A 23,464-nucleotide genomic window follows, 5' to 3' on the forward strand; every position below is an offset into this window, starting at 1 on the left:
ATGACTTCAGCTTTGGAAGAGCTACAGAAAGATCTAGAAGAGGTGAAGGTGCTGCTGGAAAAGGCCACCAGTAAAAGGGTACATGATGACCTTGTAGCTGAAAAAATCCATGCTTGAGGCAGAAATCAAGAATAAGATGCAGCAGAAATCACAGGGAAAAGCAGAATTTCTTGACGATGAAAAACCAGCTGCTGTGGTTCCTCCCATTACAACGGGATATACAGTGAAAATCAGTAATTGTAGATGGGATCAGTCAGATGAGTTTGTGAAAATCTTCATTACCTTAACTGGAGTCCAAGTCCCCACTGAGAATGTGCAGGTGCATTTCCCAGAGATTATTTGATCTTTTGGTAAGGAATCTAAATGGGAAGAGTTACTCTAGGATGGTGAACAATCTCTTGAAATCCATCTCTGTGGAAGGCAGTTCAAAAAAGTCAAGACAGATACAGTTCCTATGTAGAAAGAAAGCAGAAAACACCCAGTGGCACTACCTGATTCAGGTTGAAAAAGAATGAGAAGAGAAAGAAAAGCCCTCCCGGGACACTGAAACAGATCCTAGCAAGGGATTGATGAATGTTCTGAAGAAAATTTATGAAAATGAAGGTAATGATATGAAGCGAACCATTAATGAAGCCCGCGTGGAATCAAGAGAGAAGCAAGCCAAAGAAGACAGAATTTTGAGATTTTAAAATCATTGGGAAACGGTGATGTGGAAATATTGATGTTTCCAATAAGGAAATGTTGGTGAGCTGAACACATAAATTTAACAAATAATAACTTTCAAAGCCTTCCTTCTAGGAAAAGGTAATGAATTCTGCCATTTCCTACTGGAGGATTTATTTAAAGAAAATAGGTTTATTAAACACTTCCTCCAAAGATGGCTTCCGTAGTAATCTGGGCATTTTGATGAGTTTTGTTCAAGAAAGGATAACATTGCATTCATGTATGAAATGTAAAAAAAAGCAAGTCTTGCTTAATGATAATGCCACCCTGTGTGTATATTTGTTCAGCCAAGGGGTAGAAAACAAAAGTTATTGTTTTCTTATAAGTTCCTGACATCAGCTTCCACCAATGTAAAAATAAGTAAAAATAAAACCTGAATTTTTGCATGAATCTATAAATAGAAATAAAATTTAAAACCTCTCCTATCAGGAAATTACAAGGGTTTTGGGGAGCTCTGTGTCAGGAACTAAGGGCAGAAACCAAGCATATATTTCTTATGATGTCACAGGAATGGTGAGAGATGACATCCTGTCTTGTTCCCAATCTTCACTCAATCTGTCACCATTAGGTTTAGTGTTATCTCTATGTTATTCACAGATATTCTTCATTAGGCTAAGGAATAGCTTATTCTTTGAATCAGCCCCTCTATTCTTTGCTGAAAGCTTTTATCATGAATGAATGTTGAATTTTGTCAAATGCTTTTTCAGCATCTATTGAGGTGGTCATGTGGTTTTTCCTACCTTATCTGTTAATATGATGTGTTTCATTGATTTTTTTAACATTTAATCAAACTTGCATTCTTGTAAATTTTGTTTGGTCATGCTGTAGTATCTTTTTTATATATTACTGGATTTGATTTGCTGATATTGTTGAGGAATTATACACTTATGTTCATGAGGAATATTGGTATTGGTAGTTTTCTTTTCCCATAACACCTTTGTCTGGTTTGGGTATTATGGCAATGGTAGTTTTATTGGGTAGGAAGTGTTCCCTCTTCTATTTTCTGGAACAGATTTCTTCCTTAACTGTTTGGTATAATTTATCAATGAGTTAATCTCAGCCTGGAGTTCTATTAATTAGAAAGTTTTGGGGCGCCTGGGTGGCGCAGTCGGTTAAGCGTCCGACTTCAGCCAGGTCACGATCTCGCGGTCCGTGAGTTCGAGCCCCGCGTCAGGCTCTGGGCTGATGGCTCGGAGCCTGGAGCCTGTTTCCGATTCTGTGTCTCCCTCTCTCTCTGACCCTCCCCCGTTCATGCTCTGTCTCTCTCTGTCCCAAAAATAAATAAAAAATGTTGAAAAAAAAAATTTAAAAAAAGAAAGTTTTTAGCTACAAATTCAATTTCTTTTGGGTTATCTATTTTCCCATGAGTGAATTTTAGAAGTTTGTGTCCTTCAAGGAATCAGTTCATTTCATCTAAGTTATCAAATTTATGGCAATAAAGCTGTTCCTGAAGCAGCCTGGAGCCTGCTTCAGATTCTGTCTCCCTCTCTCTCTGCCCCTCCGTTGCTCACGCTCTGTCTCTGTCTCTCAAAAATAAATACACATTTAAAAAAATAATAAAAAAATAAAATACTACTCTCACTACAGTAGGGAGAATGGATTCAGGGGTACCAAGAGAGGAGGTGTGTGGAGAAATCAGGAGGAGCCCACAAGATGATGGTCACCTGGGCAAGCTGGTGGCAGTGGGAATAAAAGATGGATTCTAGAGATATTTGGAAAGTAGAATAATTAGACTTGCTAACTGATTGGATGTGGGAAGTAAGACAGAAAAAAAAAAGAGACAAGGATGACTCCCAGGTTTCAGGCTTTAGCAACTGAATGGGTGGCAATATCATTTATCAAACTAGAAAATTATGAAGGAGTAATAAACTTGATTACATGAAAATATAAAAATTCTGTGCACTGAAAGACCATATAAACACAGGACAGACTGGGCGAAGATATGTACAATTCATATAACTGACTAAGAATTACCATCTAGAATGTTAAAAAAAAATTAGTAAGAAAAAGACAAATGATCTGACAGAAAAATAGGCAAAGAATATGAACAGGCAACTCATTAATGAAGAAAACCAATGCCAAAAAAATAATTTAAAAAGATATTCAACCACAGACTCTTAACTATAGAGAACAAACTAATAGTTATTGGTGGGGAGGTGGGTGGGACTTGGGTGAAATAGGTGATGGGGAGTAAGGAGTGCACTTGTCATGATGAGCACCAAGTGTTGTATGGAAGCGTTGAATCACTACATTGTACACCCAAAACTAATATTACACTGTATGTTAACTAAGTGGAATTTAAATTAAAGCTTTAAAAAAAAGATGCTCAACCTTACTAGGTCATGAAATACAAACATATAGACTTAGCAACAATTAAGAAATCTGATGAAAGCAAGAATTGGTGACAATTTGGAGCAACCAGCGCTTTCATGCATAACTAATGGCAAAATAAATTTAAATCATTTTGAAGCAAAATTTGGTCATATCTTGCTAAACAGAAGATACATATTCTTACAGATGATGCACATTTCATATCTAGGTAACTAGATATCTAGTCTAGAGAAACTCTTGTTCACATGCACAAGGGAACATAAACAACAAAGTTGACTCGGGTATTGTTTTCTAATAGTTGAAAAAGTGAAAACCACATCCATCAATAGAATGGATATGTACATTGGGGTTTATTTATATAATGTAATATAAATATAATACCATAGTAAAAATAGTAAATTACTCATTTTGATACATATAGCTTTAGTTATTTCGTTCTTACTATTGTGTGTGTATATATATATATATATATATATATATATATATACACATATACATATATATTGGAAATTTACCCATGTTGATACATGGCACATGATATGTGTGTGTGTGTGTGTGTGTGTGTGTGTGTGTGTGTGTAGAGAGGTGTCAAAATAAAATCAGCTGCTAAAAAGATACATAAAGTTAAATACCATTTACATGAAATTAAGAAACAAGCAAAATACCAAAGAAGATTACGAACATATTTCTAGAAAAATTATTAAAATATGCAAGGAAATGATGAAATCAAATTCAGGTTATTAACTTCTTCTAGGGAAAAGGGGGAAAGGGATATACAAAGGGCCTTAATTTTACATCCAACGTTTTACTTTTTAAGCAGACCCATGGTTACATGTGTGACTATTTATATTATTACCTATACTTTTTTATATGCCAGAAATATTTCATTAAAAATAAACTTTTAGGGGCACCTGGGTGGCTCAGTTGGTTAAGCATCTGACTCTTGATTTGGGCTCAGGTCATGATCTCACGGTTCCTAACAGCACGGAGCCTGCTTGGGATTCTTTCTCTCCCTTTCTCTCTGCCCCTCCCTCCCTCTGTCTCTCAAAAATAAATATACATTTTAAAAAATAATAATTTTTGGAGCTCATATCGGGCTCTGTGCCAACAGCTCAGAGCCTGGAACCTACTTCAGATTCTGTGTCTCCCTCTCTCTCTGTCCCTTCCCTGCTCATGCTCTGTCTCTCTCTCTCTGTCTCTCAAAAATAAACATTAATTTTTTTTTTAAATAATAATAATAATTTTTTAAAGGAAACCAATAGAAAACTTCCAGTTTCCAGTAATAACGGACTAGCTCTTTCAGTCTAAACCTCTGGCTGAAAGCAACTAAAAATAATGGATACTTTTCATAAATCATGGAAAAAACACCAGGGAGATGGCAATCATAATGAATTACTAGAAGAGACAGTAAGAATCCAGACATAGAGATGGCAAAAGCTTAAACCCTCACTTCACCAAAAAGGAAATCCAAATGGCTAATAAACCCATAAAAAGATGCTCAGCTTCATTAGACACCAGAGAAGTACAAATAAAACCACACCCTCCAGATTGGTAAAAATTCAGAACTCTGAAAGTACATAGTGTTAAATATTGATAAGTGTGTGGAGCAACCAGAACTCCCATATAATGCCCAAGAAGTGGAAATTGGTTCAATCGTTTTGGAAGTGAGTTTGGCATGGCCCAGCAAGTCCACTCTTAGGTATATACAAAGAGAGATGTATGCATATTATTTCAAGGATTCCTGCATGATAGGGTCAACAGAATCAGTGCTTATAATTCCAGTTCCAAAAACTGGAAATAAACCCAATGTTAATCGTCATAAATAATGGTTTAGTCACACAGTGCAATGTTGTACTGAAAATGGATGCACTTTGTGAAACATGACAATAAATATGAATGTCATATTTTGTTGACAGTAAGAAGCAAGACAGAAAAGAAAACATACAGTGTGATTTCATTCGTAAAGTTTAAAAAACTAAACTACATTGTTCAGGGATGCATACATAAGTGGTGAAACTAATATGATCATCGCCAAAGACCACGCAGCCATTGCTCTAGGAAAAAGAAAGTTTGATTATGATTGGAGAGGGGCACATAGATGCATTAATTTAGGAGCATCTGGGTGGCTCAGTCAGTTGAGCATCCAACTTCGGCTCAGGTTCTCGTGATTCAGGAGTTCGAGCCCTGCATCAGTCTCACTACTGTTCAGTGCAGAGCCCACTTTGGATCTTCTATCCCCCTCTCTCTCTCTCTCTGCCCCTCCCCCACTCATGCGTACAAAAGCACTCTCTCTCTCTCAAAAATAAATAAAACGTTAAAAAAAAAAAAGAGCAGTACCTCTAATCTCTGAGGCCCAGCAGCCTGTCCTCAAGCACTGATTCCACCCTTTACTAACGATGTGAAGTTGGTCAAGTTACTCAAACGTTTTACACCTCAGGGTCCAAATCTATAACAGAGGACTGTTGTGAGAAGTGAATGCAACCATCTACGTAAAATGTTTAACACATAATAAGCATTCAGTTCATTTAATTATTATCTTCTGTAGTTCTCAGACAAACTCTTTTTTTTTTAATTTTTTTTTAACGTTTATTTATTTTTGAGACAGGGAGAGACAGAGCATGAACTGGGGAGAGGGTCAGAGAGAGGGAGACACAGAATCTGAAACAGGCTCCAGGCTCTGAGCTGTCAGCACAGAGCCCGACGCGGGGCTTGAACTCACGGACCACGAGATCATGACCTGAGCCGAAGTTGGCCGCCCAACCGACTGAGCCACCCAGGTGCCCCATAGACAAACTCTTTTAAGAAGAGTGGCCATGATGGGAGGACGGAAATGACCATAGCTGGAGGGGGACATGGAATTGAAGGAAGGTAGTATTTGTTTTGTTTTGCTTTCACTTCATTTAATTAACTTTATTTCTTAAAGCTTACGTTTACAGAAAAACCGCACAGAAAGTACAAAGAGGGTCCATATATTCTTTCTATTCCTCCACACACAGCTTCCCCTACTATCAACATCTTGCAGTAACATCTTATAGTACATTTATTACAACTAATGAGCCAAATTGATACATCATTACTAATCAAAGTTCATAGTTTACATTAGAGTTCACTCTGTGTTGTGTGGTTCTATGGGTTTTGGCAAATGTGTAATGTTGTATATCCCTCATTATAGTATCATACAAAGTAGTTTCACTGCCCTAAAAATCCCCTATGATTCATCTATTCATCCCTCCCTCTCTCCAAGCCCCTGGCAACCCCCGATCTTTTCACTGTCTCTATAGTTTTGCATTTTCTAGAATGTCATAGCTGGAAACACACAATATGTAGCCTTCTCAAACTGGCCTCCTTCACTTAGCAATATGCATTAAGGTTATTTCATGTTTTTGCAGGGGTGAGCTCAATAGTTCATTTTTTTATTGCAGAATACTATTCCATGATCTAGATGTGCCACAGTTATTTAGAATGAGTGTCTAGAAGACACTCTAGAAGAATGTCTTGGTTACTTCTAAGTTTGGGCAATTATGAATACAACTGCTAAAACATACATGTGCAGGTTTTTGTGCAGACGTAAGATTTCAACTCATTTGGATAAATACCAAAGTATGCAATCGCCAGGTCATATGATAAGACTATGTTTAGCTTTGCAAGAAATTACCAAACTGTCTTCCAAATTGGTTATGCCATTTTGTCTTTCCATCAGCAATGAATGAGAGCTCCAGTTGTTCCGTACACTTACCAGCTATTGGTGTTTGGGATTTTAGCCATTTTAATAGATGTGAAGTAGTATCTTGTTTTAATTTGCAATTCCCTAATGACATATAATATGGAGCATCTTTCCTATGCTTATTTGCCGTCTGTATATCTTCTTTGGTGAGGTATCTGTTCAGAGATTTTGCCCATTTGGGGGGTCCATTTTAAATTGTATTGCTGGGGCACCGGTCTGGCTCAGTTGGTGGAACATGCGACTCTTGATCTTGAGGTCATGAGTTCGAGCCCCATGTGGGGTGTAGAGATTACTTTAAAAAAAAAAAAATAAGTTGAGTTGCTTATTTTCATATTGTTGAGTTTAAAGAGCTCTTTGTATATTTTTAACACGAGTTCTTTATTAGTCTTGCATCTTGCCAATATTTCCCCAGTCTGTGGCTTGTCTTCTCATTCTCTTAATAATGTCTTTCACAGAACAGAAGTTTTTCATTTTAATGGAGTCTCATTTATCAATTTTTTTCTTTCACAGATACTACTTTTGCTATTGTATTTAAAAAGTCATTGCCAAGGGGCACCTGGGTGGCTCAGTCAGTTTAGTGTCTGATTCTCGATCTCGGCTCAGGTCATGATCTCATGAGTTCATGAGCCCCCGATGTGGGGCTCCGCACTGATAACACAAAGCCTGCTTGGGATTCTATCTCTCCTTCTCTCTGCCCCTCCCCCACTTGCTTGAGCTCTCTCTCTCTCTCTGTCCTCTCTCTCTCTCTTTCAAAAATAAATAAACTTTAGGGGCGCCTGGGTGGCTCAGTCGGTTAAGCGGTCGACTTCGGCTCAGGTCATGATCTCGCGGTCCGTGGGTTCGAGCCCTGCGTCGGGCTCTGTGCTGACAGCTCGGAGCCTGGAGCCTGTTTCAGGTTCTGTGTCTCCCTCTCTCTGACCCCCTCCTGTTCATGCTCTGTCTCTCCCTGTCTCAAAAATAAATAAAACGTTAAAAAAAATAAAATAAAATAAAATAAATAAATAAATAAATAAACTTTAAAAAATAAATAAATGAAAAAGTCTTTGCCAAGCTCAAGGTCTCCTAGATTTTCTGTTATATTATCTTCTAGCAGTTTTATAGTTTTGCATTTTACATCTAGGTCTATGATCCATTTTAAGTTAATTTTTGTGAAAAGTAGAAGGTCTGTTGTAGACTTTTTTTTTTTTTTTTTTGCATGTCTATTGTTACATTTGTTGAAAAGACTATCTTTTCTCCATTGATTGCCTTTGTTCCTTTGCCAAAGATCAGTTGATTCTATTTGTGTGGGTCTACTTTTGGCTTTCTATTCTGTTCCATTTATCTTTCTGTTTATTCTTTCACCATCTCATACTGTCTTGAGTACTGAAGCTTTGTGGTAAGTCTTGAAACTGGTAGTGTCAGTCTTTTGACTTTATCCTTCACCAATCCAGAGTTGGCTCTTCTGGGTCTTTCTAAACTTTAGATTGGTTTGTCAATATACACAAAATAACTTGCTGGGATTCCAGTTGAGATTGTGTTGAGTCTACAGATCAAGCTGGGGAGTACTGATATATTAACAACATTGAGTGGAAGGTATTTTTTTAGGATGGGGAAAAATTTGGGCATACTTACAAGGCTTGGAGAAGGAGTTAGTGTGGAGAAGAGGTTGAAATATCAAGAGGGAGGGAATAATCAATATCATAAGATTTCTGACCAGGCTGCAAGAAGTGGGGTTCAGAGTGCATGTGGAGGAATTGATAGGAGGAGGGAACTTCGTCCAATGTAGAGGAGGACAGGGAATGAGGATATGTGTAAATGTGTGTGTGTTTGTAAATTTGGTGGTGTTTAGTTTTTTGGTAAAGATGGTCAGCTGTTGACAACAGGAGGATGAGATAGGGCTTGGAAGGTTGAATGGAGGGAGCGTGAGTAGCCATTGCCTGGAGGGGAAGGGCATGTTAGTTACAAGGACGGAGCAGTATCACCAGGCAGTGTTGAGGGTACAGTTGGTGACCATAAACTTGAAGTACCAATCTATGCTGACATGTGAGACTGCCCAGGGGTACTCAGAGAGACCCGGTTATATGCATACAGAAGTCCATCCAGGATTGGGGTGTATCCCACACAGATGTGATTAAAGGTCAGAGAGACAGAGGATTTTATAATATCAACAAAAGAGCGACAGAAATAGTGGTAGCCTGTAGGATCTCAGATGGACAGGGAAGTCAAAGTGGAAGGAGCTAATGGCTGAAAATCAAGTGGAGAGACAGTACACTGGGGGTCCTGAGTGCAGACCAGGCATAGTGGGAGTGATTTAGTAAGAATTGGAGGTTGTGGTCAAAGAGTTTCCATATCTGTGGGGGCGGGGGGGGGGGGGAATAACAGAGTTGTAGTGATATTAAATGTGACAGAATGTGTGCTGTGTAAACTGTTAAACACTACACCAATGTCTGTTCACTAGGCCGTAAACTTGAAGATAGGAATCAGGTGTCAGACATTTCCTCCTACTAGCATAACGCCTAATATCTAACACATGCTTTAGTGAACCTACTGAGTGTTAGAAGGATGAGTGAATGAGCTGATTTCCCTTTAAGATTTAGGCTCTGCCAAAATCTTGAACTTCCTAGCCCAGAAAACCACAGGTCCTTCAATACTCTTCTACACAGACTAGCTGAAATCTGACAACGAGATTAAAGATCAAACTGTTCTGATAATGTCAGAGAAGCTTGTATTGGAATATATATATACAGTAGTCCCTCCCTTATCCACAGTTTCAGTCTCTGTGGTTTCATTACCTGTGGTCAACCACAGTCCGAAAATAGATGATCCTTTTTTGATGTATGCTCAGAAGGTAGCCTAACGCTACATTGCAGTGCTTATGCCATTCACGTCACTTCATCACATCCTGGAGGCATTTCATCATCTCACATCATCACAACACATTTTGTGTTGTGAGCAGGGATGGGAGAGAGCGAGAAAGAAATAAAGAGACCATGTTCACATCTTTTATTACAGTAGATTGTTATAATTGTTCTATTTTACTATTAGTGATTGCTATTAATCTCTTACTGTGCTTAATTTATAAACTAAACTTTATTATAGGTATGTATGTATAGAGAAAAACGTAGTATATATATAGGTTCAGCACTGTGTTCTCAGACATCCCCAACAGATAAGGGAGGACTACTGTATATGTGTTTATAACAAAATATAAAAAACAGTTGTTTGAAGACGTCAGAGAGTGACCAAAAGGATAGAAACTGAAAGAGATTTAGTGCTTAAAAAAAAGGAAAACAGGGGCACCTGGGTGGCTCCGTCGGTTGAGCGTCCGACTTCGGCTCAGGTCATGATCTTGCAGTCTGAGTTCGAGCCCCACGTCAGGCTCTGTGCTGACAGCTCAGAGCCTGGAGACTGTTTCAGATTCTGTGTCTCCCTCTCTCTCTCTCTGCTCCTCTCCCGCTCACGCTCTGTCTCTGTCTCAAAAAAAAGATAAACATTTAAAAAAATTTTTTAAAAAGGAAAACATACTGAGTTCCATATTTATCTGACTTTGGAGGTTTTTATGATGTGCATGGGGGAGGTGGGTGGATAGAGCTCAAGAGAAATTGGCACTCTTGTTAATGAGTCTGACTTTGGCACCATCAGTTGAGCTGGAAATTGAAGGCAATCTCAGAAAAGAAGGAACAAGAAGAGAGCCCCCAAATCAGCAAGCTCCTTCAAATCCTTAGCTGACTGAAGAGCCTGGGTGGCTCAGTCAGTTAACCATCCAACTCTTGGTTTCGGCTCACGTCATGATCTCATGGTTCATGGGTTCAAGACCCACATCGGGCTCTGCGCTGACAATGCAGGGCCTGCTTGGGATTCTCTCTCTCCCTCTCTCTCTGCCTCTCTTTCTCAAAATAAATAAATAAACATTTAAAAAATGTTTTTAAATCCTTAGCTCACTCCTAAACTACGGCGTGATGCTCCAAGGAACCAATCACATGAGAACTGTCCATCCCTCATCAAGCATAGTCTAAGACTAACCCAGGACAGACATGGGTCCCAAAATAATTCAAATGGGAAAAAAATAGTCTTTTCAACAAATGGTGCTGGGACACCTGGATATCTACATGCAAAAGAATGGAGTTTGACCCCATCTCACTCTGTGTATAAAAATTAACTCAAAGTGGGTGGGGCGTCTGGGTGGCTCAGTCAGCTGAGCCTCCAACTTCAGCTCAGGTCATGATCTCACGGTATGTGACCTCAGCCCCGCATTGGGCAGGCTCTGACCACTCAGAGCCGGAGCCTGCTTCAGATTCTGTGTCTCCCTCTCTGCCCCTCCCCTGCTCGTGCTCTGTCTCTCTCTGTCTCTCAAAAATAAATAAATGCTAAAAAATATTTTTTAAATTAACTCAAACTGGATAAAATACCTAAATGCAAGAGATAAAACTATAAAACTCTGAGAAGGAATATGGGTATAATCTATTTTAACCCTTTTGATTAGGCAATGGTTTTTTTAGACATGACAATAAAACCACAAGTAACAAAAGAAAAAAGCATAAACTGGACTTCATCAAAATTAAAAACTTTAAAAAAATAAAAACAGATTAAAAACTTTGTGCTTCAAAAGACACCATCAAGAAAGTGAAAAGACGACGCACAGAAGGGGAGCGTACATTTGAAAATCATACATCTGATACATCTTTATCATACATCTTTATGTATTTAGAATACATGAAGGATTCCTATGACACAATTAAAAAAAAAAAAAGTAAACAACCCAGTTCAAAAATGGGTAAAGGAGGGGCACCTGGGTGGCTCAGTCAGTTGGGCATCCGACTTCAGCTCAGGTGATGATCTCGTGGTCTGTGAGTCTAAGCCCCATGTCTGAGCTGTCAGCACAGAGCCTGGAGCCTGCTTCGGATTCTGTGTCTCCCTCTCTCTGCCCCTCGCCTGCTCAGTCTCTCTGTTTCTCAAAAATACATAAACATTAAAAAAAAAAAAAAAAAAACCCACAGTGAGATACCACCGGCTAGAATGGCTATAATTTTAAAAAGACAGGTAATAGGGGTACCTGGCTGGCTCTGTCAGAAGAACCTGTGACTTTTAATCTCAGGGTTGTGAGTTCAAGCCCCATGTGGGCTGTAGAGATTACTTAAATGAAACGTTTTTTAAAAAGGCAGATACTGGGGCGCCTGGGTGGCTCAGTCGGTTAAGCGTCCGACTTTGCTCAGGTCATGATCTCGCGGTCCGCGGGTTCGAGCCCCGCGTCAGGCTCTGGGCTGATGGCTTCAGATTCTGTGTTTCCCTCTCTCTCTGCCCCTCCCCCGTTCATGCTGTGTCTCTGTCTGAAAAATAAACGTTAAAAAAAAATTTTTTTTTAAATAAAAAGGCAGATACTAACTAGTGTTCATGTGTACTGCTAGTGAGAATGTAAAATGCAGTTACTCTGGAAAACAGTCTAACAGCTCTTAAAAAGGTTAAACATAAAATTACCACATGACCCAATAATCCTGCTTCTAGGTCTACACCCAAGAGAAATAAAAACATATGTCCATGCACAAAAAAGTTGTACAACTGGACACGAATGTTGATAACAGCATTACTCATAACAGCCCAAAAGATGAAGCAATCTAAATGTCCATCAACTGATACATAAGTAAATAAAATGTGGTTTAGCCAGGCAATGGAATATTACTTAGCAATACGAAAGAATGAAGTACGATATGAATAAACCAAGAAAACATGATGCTGAGTCAAAGAGGACTACAGTTACAGGACTACATATTGTAAGATTCCATGCATATGAAATATTGAGAGTAAGCAAATCCATAGAAACAGGAAGTAGACTGGCTATGGCTTAGGGCTGGGAGGGTTTGAGGGAAAATGAGGGGAGATGGCTAAGGAGTGTGGGCATTTTTGGGGGCGCAATAATGAAAATGTTCTAAAACTGACTGCCGTGATGGTTGCATACACTGTGAATGTAGTAAAACCTACTGAATTATACATGCCAAATAAGTGAATTGTATGGTATATTAATATATCTCAAAAAACTTTTTTTTTTAATTTTATGTGGTATAGTCATACAATGGGACATTGTTTGGCAATGAAAAGGAATGGAGTACTAATATATGGTATGGTACAACATGGATAAACCTCAGAAGCATTACACTGAATCAGAGAAGCCAGTCACAAAGGACCACATATCATATGACTCCATTTGTATGAAATACCCACAATAGGCAAAGCCATAGAGACAGAAAGTAGATTAATGGTTGCCTAGGGCTGGGGAGATGGGGAAAATAGGGAGTGACTGCTAATGGCCACCCAGTCTCTCTGGGGCGGGGGGGGGGGGGGTGACAAAAATGCTCTAAAATTATAGTGATGGTTGCACAACTCTGGGAATATGCTAAACACCATTGACTCGCACAGTTCAAATAGGTGAACTGTATGACAGTGAATTATATCTCAAAACTGTTAAAAAAAAAAAAAAAAAGACTGAGCCAAAAGCACACATGTCCATATTGGCCGCAGGCAAGAGAGGACCCCATAGTTCAGAGCCTACAGAGGGGTTGGGTTGACTTTCCTTGGAGTACGGGGGGTGGGGGGTGACCTAGGGTAGGATGCCTGCCCATGCCTCTGCCCTTTTGAGCATTATAGAATGGAAGCAGCACCATGGTAGCAATGTGAACAGAGGAGAGACTACCCACAGGCCCACACAAAAGACTCAAGCCCCAAGGGTTGGCAGTGAGCCATATTAATATCCCAGAGGCCTGAACATATCCGATTCGACAGTCACTCTAAACCAGTGTATCAGCACTGTTCTGGTGGCAGGGATCCATACAGGACCAGGTCTAGTTTGGAGGCATCCCCGCCCCCCCCCCCCCAAGATGGCACTGCCAGGCTCACTGGTCCAAGGCACAGGAGGGGGACTTAAAATTCATGAGAAAGGCAATCCAAAGCACAGGGACCCCTGAGATGGGGACCCTGGACAGCCTTGCTTCTGTCTAAGGGCAGTGCTGCATTAATGAAACACATGGCTAGGGGAGCCATGGGTGGCTCAGTCCATTAAGCATCCCACTTCAGCTCAGGTCATGGTCTCACAGTTCGTGGGTTCAAGCCCACATCAGGCTTTGTGCTGACAGTTCAAAGACGAGCCTGCTTCGGATTCTGTGCGTGTGTGTGTGTGTGTGTGTATGTTTGTGTCTGTCCCTCCCCCACTCTCTTTCTCTCTCAATCAATGTTAAAAAATAAAAAAATGAAAAACACATGGTTAAAAATAAATAAAAACACATGGTTAATAAAACAGCCTGGCTAAAATCGTAAAGGCTGACAACCACAAACCCTAGCATAGAAGAACTGGAAAGCTCATAAATCACTGGTGCAAGTCTGAAATGTTACAACCACTTTGGCAAACTCTCTGGGAGTCTCTTAGAAGGCTAACTATACACCTACCCTATGGCCAAGCAATTCCACTCCTAAGTATTTATTTAAGAAAAATAATAACATGTGTCCCAAACACTTTGACAGGAATGTTCGCAGGAGCTTCGACACAATTAGCCAAAAACTGAAAACAACCCACATTTCCACCAACAAGTGAACGGATAAACAAATTGTCATATACTCACATGGTAGAATACACTTAACAAAAAGAAATGGGTATAGGCAGCAACACGGGACGAATCTCAGAAACGTCATGTTGGGCGAAAGAAGTTAAGACAAGGGGCGCCTGGGTGGCTCAGTCGATTAAGTGTCCGACTGGTGGTTTCAGCTCAGGTCATGAACTCACTATTCGTGAGTTGGAGCCCCACATCAGGCTCTGTGCTGAGAGCGAGGAGCCTGCTTGGGATTCTCGTTCTCCCTCTCTCTCTCTGCCCCTCCCCTGCTCACTTGCTGTCTCTCTCTCTGTCTCAAAGTAAATTAAAAAATTAAAAAATATATATTTAAAAAAGAAGTTAAACAAAAATAACAATTCCGTTTACATGAAATTCTAGAAACAGCGAAACTAATCTATGGTGATAAAAATTAGAACAATGGTTGTATTTCATGGGGTGGGGGAGGCACGCTGGAAACGGGCACACAAAAACTTCCCAGGGCAATGGAAATATTCCATAACTTGATTAGAATGGTATAATATGTGTGTATGTAATTGTCAAGATTCATCAAACTGCACACTTGTTATGTGTTTTATTGCACATGCATTACACCTCAAAATAAGCGTCAACTTCTTTAAAACAAACAAAAAATCAAGCTCTTTTCAGATGCCTCTGCATCCTGCCACACTGCATGTGTTCTCAGAAAATGCTATCAAAGTGGCACCAGGGTGGCTCAGTTGGATAAGCATTCGACTTCGGCTCAGATCATGATCTCACGATTCGTGGGTTCGAGCCCCACGTGGGGCTCTGTGCTGATAGCTCAGAGCCTGGATCCTGCTTCCGATTCTGTGTATCCCTCTCTCTCTCTCTCTCTGCCCCTCTCCCACTCATACTTTGTCTCTCTCTATATATATCTCAAAAATAAATAAACATTGAAAAAAAGAAAGAAAATGCTATCAAAGACAAAGAATGCATAATCATCATCATTGGGGCATTAAGTTGTAGGGATCCTACTGCTAACAAATCAATTAAATAGCCAGAAGTGGTTGGATTTAGCTGGCATAGGCTAAGATGCTGTGGGGCAGTCTGATACTTCATAGTGGGAGACAATTTTGGAAGAGGAACATGGTCCAGAGACCACCACCAACCGTTGCAGACTTGGGAAGCAGTGCTAAGATTGGATAAGGCCTGGCTTTGGAAAGAGAACCCCTAGCTGGGTAACAGCTTGGGGGGAAGTGGTACAAAGTATCAAAGGGGATCTGTTTTGGTAGGCAAGAGCTCTACCGGGTGGGCTCACGAGAGAGCAGGATTCTCAGTTGCTGTGTGTTCAAGCAGTACGGACAAAGGCAAGCATGACTGGGCCTTCATGACAATCATAGGCTCAGTGAGGCTCTCCAAGGAGCCCCCAGCCTCTGCAGCCCCTCCTCCCACGCCCAGGCCTTCACCTAGCACACCTGCAGCTCCAACCCAGCACTCTGGCACTGAACTTGACATCACCAAGGCCGGGAGCTGGACTGAGAACTGAGTCTCTACTTCATTTTCTAGTCTCTGACTCTGCCTCGCATCCCAAATTTGCTACTGAAGCAAAGCCTCTTACTTGGACTGTGTCCTGAAAACCAAAATCACAGCTCCAGCCAGTCCTTTCAAGTCCTGGCCCTGAATCAGAACCAGCAGCAGTAGTTGTAGTGATAGTCTTGGTGTGGGGGTAGTTCTATTGCCATAACAGGACTAGTAATTTGAGTAGCAGTGGTAGTTAATGCTGTAGTGGTTAACATTTAATGACGCATAACTGTATGCCAAGCCCTGTGCTGAATGTTAAATGCTTTATCGTATCTAATCCTAACAGATACCCCCATCTTACCAGGGAGGAGATCGAAACTCTTTGTAAAATACTCTGTTATAACTTTATGTGTTGTTGTTGCATAAGTGAGACATATTCATTTTAGGAAAAACTCGGAAGATTCAGGTTAGCAAAATATATATAAAATAAAAGTCACCCATCATCACATCTCTTTAAGTTAATCACTACTCTGCCCTACCAGGTATAAATTCCTCAGTCTCTTTATAAAAACAATATCATGCAGTATGTAGCTAAATCTGCTCATTTCATTCAATAAAGTACTGAGCCGTTTTCCTTATTAATATAGTTTTTAAAACATAATTTTAATAGCTATTTTATATTCTATTACTTATTATTATTAATATTTTAATTACAGAGAAAGAGCGCACATGAGGAGGGGAGAAGGGTAGAAAGGGAGAAAGAGAGAATCCTAAGCAGTCTCCATGCTCAGTGTGAGCCCAATGCGACACTTGATCCCATGACCCTGGGATCATGACCTGAGCTGAAATCAAGAGTTGGACACTCAACCGACTGAGCCACCCAGGGGCCCTGATAGTCTATCGTTTTTAATACAATACACTTACCCAATCTCTTATTGTTGGACATTTAGATTTTGTCCTTTTGTTAATGTTTTGTTGTTATAAAAAAATTTTCACAGAACATCCTTATATGTTGAACACATCTTCATTTGTTTCCTTAGGATAGATTCCTAGCACTGGAGTTGCTGAGTTAAAGAGCGTGGGCATTTTTAAGGCTTTGAAGTCAGACAGCCCTGACCTTGAATCCTCCTCAGGGCCTGGTCTGTGGCCTGAGGCAAAGCGCTTCTGGGTCCTGAGTCTGTGTCCTGTGCTCCTTCTTCTCCTGTTTGCTCCTTATCACATTTCACTGTTCCTATTCTTCGAAGATCTTGCCCTCTTCCCGGATTGCAAACCCCGCAGTCAAGGCCTGTGTGTCTTCCTCACTGTGTGTTCACCAGCACCCAGCCCAGAGCTCACAGTCTAAGCAGAGACAATTTGGTGCTGCAGAAAGGTCAATGGTCTGGAAGGAAGACGCCCAGGTCCCATTCCCAGCGGTCCTACTCCAAGCTATGGTCCTGGACAAAGCCCTCGTTACCTGTCAGGTCTCATCACCTCTCACTCTATACTTTTACACTAGCAATGCTGAGCCAATGCTTCGCAGAACCAATCGTTCTCAAGACACGCCTGCTCTTCTACATTTCTATGCCTTCACCTGCATCGCAGAACTGGAGGCCCATACTGTGCCTTTGTGCAAAATAAAAAAAGACGTCTCTTCCTGTCAGTGGAGTGCAGGCTGGATTTTAGGCCTCCCTCCTCCCTTGGCCTGGCACCATATTGCATTGACCAACCTGGATACCATTGCTGAAGCTTGGAACAAACACAGCTAGGCCACCTAGCAAACCTCCATTCATCCATCGAGTTGTAAATTCAAATGCTACCTCCTCTGTAAATCATCTTACTGTAGCAGATGTATTGGATTTGTTGTTGTTGTTGTTGTTGTTGTTGTTGTTGTTGTTTTGGTAAGCTTCCTCTGCTTTTTGAATAGCCTCCATTAAAATGATTAATCTTATTGGATTATGGCCATTTACCTATATACCTCTCTAACCCAGTAGATTATCCTCAGTGTTTTTCCTCTTTTATTCCTCATGCAAAGTCCAATTCCTGACACACAGGAAGTGATTAATAAGCTTGAATGAATGAATAAATGAATGAATGACATTTTATATCTCTGGTCCTCATGTTGCTTGTCTGAGAATAAAGGGATCAGAATAACAGACGCCTGAAGTTCCTGCCAACTCTAAAATCCTCTTTTCCAGGGCACCTGTGTGGCTCAGTCGGTTAAGCATCCCCCTCTTGATGTTGGCTCAGGTCGCAATCTCATGGTTCGTGAGTTCAAGTCCCAAGTGGGGCTCCGTGCTGACAGTGTGGAGCCTGCTTAGGATTCTCTCTCTCCCTTTCTCTCTGCCCCTCCCCTACGTGGTCCCTCTCTCTCTCTCTCTCTCTGTCTCTCTCTCTGTCTCTCTCTCAAAATAATTAATTTCTTAATGTTTATTTCTTTTTGAGAGAGAGAGGAAGAGAGTAGGGGAAGAGCAGGGAGAGAGGGAGACACAGAATCTGAAGCGGGCTCCTGGCCCTGGGCTGTCACCACAGAGCCCGACGCAGGACTTGAACCCTGAACTGGGAGATAATGACCTGAGTCGAAGTTGGACACAACTGACTGAGCCACCCAGGAGCCTCTCAAAATAATTAAATAAACATTAGAAGGAAAAAAAAAAAAAAGAATTGCCTTAGGAAACCCTTCCAGAAAGTGGTTTGCCTTTTACCTCATTATGTAAATCATCTATTTCTGTCACTTGTCTTTCTCAGACATTTTCACAAAAGGAACATCTGTTTCTCAACACAAGACAGCTCCTTATACATCTTGAAGCTAATGATGTTACTTCTCTTGTGAGAAGAAATTTTACCATGTCCTTTCTCTGTCTCCAGATGTCTCATCCTTACGTGGACATTGTTAATCTCTGAAGGACAGCACATCATTTGAGGGCATAAAGCCTCTGAAATACTAACAGAGGCAGCCGTCTAGAGTAGAGGTTTTACAAACCGTAGGCATTCCTGGATCCCAAAGGGTTCACTAACTCCCTGAAATTCTATTCACAATATTGTATGCTTGTGCATTTTCTGAAGGAAGATCCACCTCTTTCTTCAGATCCTCAGAGGAGCCCCCTTGACCCCAAAAGAGCTAAGAGCCACTGGTCTGCAGCCTGGGCTAAAATAGGCTGGAAAGTACAGGGGCTTTTAAGATCACATAATACTCTGGCACATTCTTTGGAATTTTATTAAAGACAGAATCCTTAACAACTACAGACTGGAGTCTTTGGAACTAAGTCCCTCCCCTCTTATCAGTTGACTTCACTTAGGGGCTTCCCCAAATCCCTAGGACTCACTGAAACCCAGCCTGCACCGCAGACACAGAAAAGCTTTGGGGGAGATGTCAAATGACTGACACCTCCGCCCTTGTGTTTTAATAGTAATGGCCTTGGGGCCAGAAGATTGGGTTCCTGTGAGGGCATGGGACCCTCTGAAGATCAGAATCACTATTCCACCACAAGGTGGCACTCAAAGCCCAGACAGATGGGGCAACAAGCATCTTTTCTCGGCTCAGTAGGACTCAAGAGCAGTTCCCCAGGCACTGAGCCAAAACTTGAGCTCCTGGTTATACAGTTGGTCCACAAAGCCCTTCTACCCACACCCAATGTCTTGCAGGGGACCTTGTTGTTCTTTTTAATGCAAAGTCTGTGTGTGGTTCTTGCTGACTTCAGTCCCTTCCCTAGAGGTGACCCCGATGAAGATCCTGGTCCTGGATATACATAGTGCACACACTTCTGCTCTCCATGTCCTGCCTGGAGTCACTCCTGGGGCTCCGAAGGATCCGAACCCAGTGCTTGAAGTCCTTAGTATGATTTCCAGGTTATGAACCCAGCCCTGTAGGTTATGCAGATGGGATGTCATTCAAACATCTCTATAGTAGTGACCCACTCAGACAAGAATAAGGAAAGGATCAATATTTACTTAGGCCAAAGGGAAGAGTTACCAAGAGTAGCTGCAGCTTGAGTGGGGATCCCACACTGCCATGTACTCTAGTGAGGGTGCAGTTTGGATACAGAAGACAGGAAGCAAATCTAAGCCCATCCGAAGAGTATGAGCTTAGACAAAATCAAAAATATTACATTTATAAATGGAGTTGAAAACATTTAAGTCGAGAAGACTCACCTAGATCGTTTGCAAGCCCTAGGTCTGGCATCCTAACCTCAAGTCTCTGGCAAATAGACAACTTTAGCCATCTTGAGGTAGTAATCACAGATCATGGTCATACATCATCCACGGGAGATAGGAAAACTGCTGCCTTAAGTGGAGAGATGTCCTTTGAACTCCAAGAAGGTTTGGAACTAACAAGGTGGCTTTGTGCTATGTCAGCTTAGCTATGATGAAGCCATATTTTTTGGATGACTCAAGGTTAGAATTGGCCACAAGACAACCGTGCATGAGGTCGGAAAGGCAGAAAGGCAGAATTGAAGCAGCAGCCATGATGCTGTAAAGGTCAGCTTGGAGTGCTAGGACTGCTGCAGCTTATGTATCTCTTTGCTACTCTTCTGGTTCACTTTGTGGGCATGGGTAGCAGCCAGTCCCACAGGGCCTCCAGCTCCTGTCAGATCTCTTCCATCTAACTTCCTTCAGGTTCTAACTCCATGTATGCATCACCAGGTCCCTGTGCAGACATCCCAGACCATCAGGGTTGGGGTGGTGAGGGACAGATACAGATTCCACTTGGCCCTTGCCCTCCCCAACTTCACATCCAGTATTTCTTCCCCACTGACCTGTGACGATTTCAGGCCCACCACAGATGCAGAGGTAACAGACATCCATAGATCCGTCACCAGTTCCTTATTCCATGTCACCCATAGTGGTTTTTCTTCTCAGGACAAACCTTCACTGATACAAATCAAAAGTGGGGCGCCTGGGTGGCTCAGTCGGTTGGGCAGTGGACTTTGGCTCAGGTCACCATCTCACAGCTCGAGAGTTCGAACCCCACGTCGGGCTCTGTGCTGACAGCTGAGAGCCTGGAGCCTGCTTTGGATTCTGTGCCTCCCTCTCTCTCTGCCCCTCCCTAACTCATGTTCTGTCTCTCTCTCTCTCTCTCTCAAAAATAAACATTAAAAAAATTTTTCTTAAAAATCAAAAGTGATGCAGCAAATCAAACTCATGCTAAGTTTCAAATAAGTTTGAATCATTGGGAAAAATCTATGTATATTTTGTATTTAAAGCTTTGGTAATGCTTGGGGCACCTGGGTGGCTCAGTCGGTTGAGCGTCCAACCTCGGCTCAGGTCATGATCTCACAGTCTGTGAGTTCGAGCCCCGCATCAGGCTCTGTGCTGACAGCTCAGAGCCTGGAGCCTGCTTCCGATTCTATGTCTCCCTCTTTCTCTGCCCCTCCCCTGCTCATGCTCTGTCTCTCTCTGTCTCAAAAATAAATAAAAACATTAAAAAAAATTTTTTTAAAGCTTTGGTAATGCTTAAAAGAATTTAACATAGTAGTGTTATAAGATTAGCCTCATTATTTTATTAAAAACGTGGAATTGATATGTAGAATCTAAAAAACAAAACTAACAGAACAAAACAAAACCCAGACTCATTGTTACAGAGAATAGATGGGTGGTGGCCAGTGGGGAGAGGGTTGGGGGGGAGAACAAAATGGGTGAAGGGGGCCAAGAAGTACAAACTTTCAGTTTTAAACTAAGTCATTGAGACATGATGTAAAACATAAGAAATATAATGAATAATATTGTATTAATTTTGTATGGCGACAGATGGTAAGGAGATTTATTGAAGTGATCATTCCATAATATATACAAAGGTTGAATCCTATGTTGTACACCTGAAATACCTAATAATGTTGTATGTCAATTATACTTCAAAATAAATAAATAAAAAACAAACAAACAAATAAATGGAAAGAATCAGAGGAGAAAATACAATTTGTAAGTGACAATAAAAATCTGAAATAAAAAAAAACGTGTACTGATTTTCGATTAGTGATTCTAAGTTCAAGCATGTAAAAGGCGTTACTATAAACAGAATTACCATGTTTGAGGGAACTTATGATTCACTATGCCTAAACATTTATTAGACTTACAAAAACCATTTAAGTATTTAGGAAGTTTTTTCTTGTAGGGTCAATACGCTTATCCAGTCATGCATCTAAGCACTCAAAAAGAAAACCAGATATTTGAGATTTAGATATGTAATTTAAAATATTTAAAACATTCAGTGGGCTATAGTTGTAAGTGAAATTGTTCATGGAATTTAGACTGTTCAGTTTAAGTTAATCAAATGTTAATGTTAAAAAAGTGAAGATTATTGGAGGGATTCTAGGGAGATGGTAGCATAGGAAGCACCAGAAACCTGGCTCCTCTCCTAGACAACATCTGCACTGGCAGAATCTGTCTCATGTAGCTGTTTTGGAGTCTGTTGAAGGCCTTCAACTTCCAGGGAAAGACTTGGATGGTAAATTATGGTTAATTTTGGTCAATTTCAGCTACTATCACAGTAGCAACTATCCATTCCCTGTCCCCAGCCACATGACAGGCAGCTGTGCACATGTTCTTGGAGCAGGTTGCACACAGCTTGGGGGAGCTGGGCCAGGCAAAAAAGACACCATCTTATAAATATCAGCAATCTATGCTCTGATAGCTAACTGCTGCTTCTGGTCAGAGAGGTGCAGATAAAGAGGCAGGAGGCTCTGTTTGTGCAACTCCCCCAGTTGTTGCAAGGTGCTCCCTCTGTGGATGAAATTTTGTCAAGGGGACTTAAAAGGCTAGTGCCCTTCCTGCCTTAATTTTTCACTTTTTTCCCCTTTCAGGAGCCAGACACTAACAACTAGCACATTTAAAAACAACTGCATATTTGGGGAAAACTGGAAAGTGACAATGTATGCCCAGGGAAAGGCTCAGAAAAGATCTGAGAAAACTTTAAGTTTATATCTCAGGCTGATACTCAGTGCAGAGAAAGCTAACAACAATAAAAAAAAAAAAAGACCCTGAGGAAAGGAGAGAATCTGATTTCCAGAGTTAACCACATTATTAGATTCATATGTCCAATGTTCAACCAAAAAAAAATCACAAGACATATAAAGACACAGCAAAGTATAGCCCATTCCAAAAAAATTGATCAACAGAAAATATCTCTGAAAAAGACCTAATGGAAGATAAAATGCTCAAAGAACTAATGGAAGATGTGGAGAAAGTCAAGAAAACATAGTGTTGAATAAAATGGAAATTTCAACAAAGAGATAGAAAACTTGAAAAGAAACCATGAAGAAATTCTGGAGCTGAAAAGTACAATAACTGAAATGAAAATGTCACTAGAGGGATTCAAAGGCAGATCTGAGTAGGCAGAAAAAAGAATCCATGAACTTGAAGATAAAGCAATAGAAATTATCAGGTCTGAGGAATAGGGGGAAAAAATGATGTCTTGTAGGACAACAACAAGAGGATCAACATATGCATCAAAGGGGTCCAGAAGGCCAAGGGGGAGAGAGAAAGGGGAAGAAAGAATATTTAAGGAAATAATGGCTGGAAACTTCCCAAATTTGATGAAAGACATAAATATCAGCATCCAAGAAGCTCAGTGAACTCCAAGTAAGATAAATTCAAAGAGACCCATACCAGGACACATATAATCAAACTTTTAAAAAGCAAAAACAAAAAGAATCTTGAA

General features: G+C 40.8%; 1 long non-coding RNA gene and 1 pseudogene across 5 annotated transcripts in view; one reads left to right on the forward strand and one right to left on the reverse strand.

Moving 5' to 3' along the window:
- On the forward strand, positions 1 to 689 carry LOC132694841 (calcyclin-binding protein pseudogene; annotated as a pseudogene).
- Positions 690 to 3,769: 3,080 nt separating this feature from the next.
- The window catches only part of LOC132694836 (uncharacterized), a 30,713-nt gene continuing 11,018 nt past the window's right edge, over positions 3,770 to 23,464 (reverse strand). For 4 of the 5 annotated variants that reach the window (XR_013556882.1, XR_009617488.2, XR_013556881.2 and 1 more), the window contains exons 3-4: positions 9,550 to 10,231; positions 3,770 to 7,070 (exon numbers count right to left, since the gene is read on the reverse strand). This is a non-coding gene — a long non-coding RNA (uncharacterized LOC132694836). Of the gene's footprint in view, positions 7,071 to 9,549; positions 10,232 to 11,546; positions 11,703 to 11,810; positions 16,527 to 23,464 lie in introns of those variants that run through there. The other variant, XR_013556884.2, reaches the window with a different exon arrangement.

Source organism: Panthera onca, chromosome B4 (assembly GCF_046562875.1).
Source record: "Panthera onca isolate mPanOnc1 chromosome B4, mPanOnc1 haplotype 2, whole genome shotgun sequence".
NCBI lineage: Eukaryota > Metazoa > Chordata > Mammalia > Carnivora > Felidae > Panthera > Panthera onca.